The 4,381-nt window shown below is 34.0% G+C and overlaps 1 long non-coding RNA gene across 1 annotated transcript; it reads right to left on the reverse strand.

The window, feature by feature from the left end:
* Positions 1–1,726: 1,726 nt before the first annotated feature.
* Positions 1,727–3,851, reverse strand: LOC143241849 (uncharacterized). The gene is made up of 2 exons (XR_013022306.1): positions 2,990–3,851; positions 1,727–2,906 (listed from the first exon to the last, which is right to left on the reverse strand). It is a non-coding gene; the product is annotated as an uncharacterized LOC143241849 (long non-coding RNA).
* Positions 3,852–4,381: the final 530 nt, after the last annotated feature.

Consider the following 4,381-nt stretch of genomic DNA (forward strand, 5'->3'; position numbering starts at 1 on the left):
TTTTGAATTTCGCACAAAGCTACTCGAGGGCTATCTGTGCTAGCCGTCCCTAATTTAGCAGTGTAAGACTAGAGGGAAGGCAGCTAGTCATCACCACCCACCGCCAACTCTTGGGCTACTCTTTTACCAACGAATAGTGGGATTGATCGTACAATTATAATGCCCCCCACGGCTGGGAGGGCGAGCATGTTTGGCGCGAACCCGCGACCCTCAGATTACAAGTCGCACGCCTTAACGCGCTAGGCCATAATAAGATTGACCTAAGAATAACTTAATGTGTGATCTCGACAGATACCACGTACATGATGTAAATAGTCTTAAATACCTCTTCCCTTTTAACATGTATTTAAGGAATGTTACACAAGCTGGCCACTACGCACTAGTTGTTGTTGTTGTTGTTTTGAATTAAGCAGCTATCTGTGCTCTGCCCACCACGGGTATCGAAACGCGGATTTTAGCGTGTAAGTCCGCAGACATACCGCTGAGCCACTGGGGGGCCTACGCACAAGACACTTAATTATTGTTTTCCATTATTGTTTCATAATTTTCTTTTATAATTCTCTTATATTTTTATTATATTAATTAATTTTATTTTATTGTTACGACTAATAGTAGTATCGTTTTCTCTATGGAGAAAAGTAACATATAAAAAAAATATATTGAAATGAAAATCAAACAAAAAAAAAAAAAATATTTAAAAAATTTCTTTTCGTGTCCATGCATGGACTGTGTCCTGAAGCGGGCCCGAGTACGGTGCTACACTCTATCGGCCTAGCCCAAAGCTATAACAACTAACAAACCCTGAACGTCATCAACGTTCGGGAAGGAGGAAGAGGCATCTGACGTTTCTGGGTATTTCACATCAATACCCAAACACCCACTTAGAGCGAACGAACGAATGTAGTAATTGAAAGCTTAGTAACAAGGTTTATTTGTAAGTGTAGTCATTGAAATTTGTAATTAGCGTTAATCATTTGATTCTTGTTAATTATTTTTTTATAAATCACCACAATAATATATTATTAATCTGCTATTACTAGAATATCTTCATTATGCGGACATATTTAACACTTAAACTTTGAAGAAAATATAGATTATAACTCAGAATCCGATTCGAACTGAATGAAATTGGATGTCTTATTCGATTTCGAGCCAAATTTAGCTATCTGGAAACTTAAGTGACACACCAACTTGTTATGTATATGTAGGCCTCTTGTAACCAGGCTTAGATTTAATTATAATTTTAAGTTGTGAATGTACATATTGTAAGTTATTAGTAATAATGCGCGAAGGAAGTTGTAATAATGTGATAAAAATGTAGTAATCATTAAGAGTTTGTTTGTTTTGAATTTCGCGCTAAGCTACTCGAGGGCTATGCGCTCGTCGCCCCTACTTTAGCAGTGTAAGACTAGAGGGAAGGCAACTAGTGATCACCACCAACCGCCAACTCTTGGGCTTATCTTTCACCAACGAATAGTGAGATTGACTGTAACCTCATAACGCCCCACGGCTCAAAGGGCGAGAATGTTTGGTGCTACGGGGATTCGAACCCACGACCCTCAGATTATGCGGGCCTTAACCCATCTGGCCATGCAGGGCCACTAAGTAAGAGTAAGACTTAAGATAATTTGAATTAGGTTGGTTAAGAATCCCAGTGGTAGTGATACTACATTAACAATAATCTGAGTAAATGAATAACATATATTGTCTATAATACTTACAGAACCATTTTTCTAAAGTTTTATTATTTTAATCTTGTTAGTTTAATACTTGTAATTAAACCATGAATTATGATGTTCTTGCTTCATGGTTGAGGTCTAACAAATAACTTAATATTTAGTATTAAATATTTGTACTGACAGTACAATGTTTGATACTTAGAAGTTTTTACAATATTAATAAAATGTTTATTTTCTTACTAATATTCAAATATAATAAACCAAAATCTGTTTGTTTCAAGTTCTGTTCTTCATCTAAGAGAAGATTTTCCTGAAAGAAACAAAACAAACTGATTCAGTACTTCTGTCTATATGTGTGAAATTATTAATATCTTGTTAACAGTATATCACAAAATGAACACTGCAGAAGTTGGAAATATGTTTTGATACATGAAAAATTACATGTACACATAATTTGGACTGCACAAGGTGAAAGTTAATTTGTGTATAGGTAACTCTAAAAAGATAATCTGAAAACAGTCAAGGAATCTCATTAAAACAACATTATAATCTAAACTTGTAACTTTTAATATATATTGATATAAGATTATTGTTCCATGGTAAATGTTTCATAATGGCAACTTCTAATATATTAAGTGTATATTCACACAACTTGGTAGATTTTTACTAAACATTACAAGACTGTTGCACACTAAGTCATAATTTTTAATAGATAATGTTTTATTAATATTTGTTCATTTGCATTTTAACCTGGAGGTTAACTGTAAGTCTTCTACTTTGAGTTATCATTATTATCACAACATCACAAAAAAGATGTCTTTCAAAAATAAACCTCCCATGGACTTTGTGGACTACTTTCATAAGAGATTTTGTAATACTGGATCAACTAATTCATTTTTTTAGCCTTTCTGCAATAAAATATATCAAATACAAAACCTTAAAAACTTTAATACACAAACAACATTAGACTCGGCATGGCCAAGCGTGTTGAGGCGTGCGACTCGTAATCTGAGGATCGCGGGTTCGCATCCTCGTTGCGCCAAACATGCTCACCCTTTCAGCCATGGGGCGTTATAATGTTACGATCAATCCCACTATTCGTTGGTAAAAAGAGTAGCCCAAGAGTTGGCGGTGAGTGATGACGACTAGCTGCCTTCCCTCTGGTCTTACACTACAAAATTAGGGACGGCTAGCACAGATAGCCCTCTGGTAGCTTTGTGCGAAATTCTAAAACAAAGAAACATCATTACAATTTATGATAATGGTTGTTACAAATAAATGATTTATTTATATAAATTTTACAAACTCACAAATAATTTAGTCTCTCTTTGGTTCAGAATTGAATATTGTATCGATGATCCAGGTCCACGATTAGCGAATTAATTCTGACTTGATGTTGTTATACCTTGCTCAAGTTAACTTGCCCTTTATTCTTAGCTGTCCTTGCACCACTTACAAGGTAACTTTTACCGACGAAGATATTTAATGTCCTCTAAGAAATACTAACGTCATAAGTTAATTCACTTATGTTAAATGGATTGTAATGTTCGAAATCTATAAATATTCCTGGTACAATTCTGTGATTTTACGACGTTAATCCCATTACAACTTACGAAGCTTATAGTGTACTGACTCTAGCAACCAAACAACATACTATTTTTTCCCGCGTTTTTGCGATAGCTTTTATAGCTCATAGTTTCTAGAAAGTTCGGTAGACAACAATTGTTGATTTATGCTCCACCAATCAACATACTATTTTTTCCCGCGTTTTTGCGATAGCTTTTTATAGCTCATAGTTTCTAGAAAGTTCGGTAGACAACAATACTGTGAATCACTGATTATTACACACGTCATACATTGTTGATTCTTATGCTCGAAAATATTCTAAATATTTAGAAACAGTTGGGACATGCGCAATACACATTTACAAATGTACGTTACGTTTATTAAACTTAAATAAATGTATAATAGTAAATCCGTAACGTGATGGATAAATTTTAATGTCAGAGAAAAGGAGAGCTGGTGAGTAAAAGTGGCTCACAGAACTGTTATTGCAGTGGTTCTCAACCTTTTTGTATGTTTCAAGAAATCATTCTCTTCTTTAACGTCGATTCTTGACAGTGTTTCGAACTCTTTGGCTGACATGTTGTACATAACTAGTTTTTCTTCGTGGTCAATGTGGAGCCCAAGACGTTACCAAAGATGTGGGAAATGGCTTGTGTCCATAAAAACTTTAAACACAATACAATAATACTACGAAATACTTGACAACTATAGTTACCTAATAAACGGTAAGATTAATCTTTCACTGAATATCAAAATCAATACTCATGAATAAACTAACTTTCATTTAAACAAAACTATTTCTTAAATAAATTTGTCCCAACGAAAGTTTCGAAATTATTCAACTGAAACTTAGGTTTAACGTTGAAAATATGCCTCTTTTTAGAGTAAATTGGTAGACATCACGAAAAACCATGAGGTTTTAAAAGTCTCGTTGTAAAAAAGGGTTTCATATGCTCAATAATTACAATGGTCAACACATTCAACAAACATTGATATTTTTGTTACAGAATTCATTTGACTGACGTGCAATAACGTTCTCCATTTTTAAACTGTTTTGACCACTTTTGTATTTACATGTTTTAACTCTCTCGTGTAGTATTTATCTATTATTTACAAATGAAAATGTTGTTCTAAAT

The sequence above is a fragment of the Tachypleus tridentatus genome, unplaced genomic scaffold, assembly GCF_004210375.1.
Source record: "Tachypleus tridentatus isolate NWPU-2018 unplaced genomic scaffold, ASM421037v1 Hic_cluster_1, whole genome shotgun sequence".
NCBI lineage: Eukaryota > Metazoa > Arthropoda > Merostomata > Xiphosura > Limulidae > Tachypleus > Tachypleus tridentatus.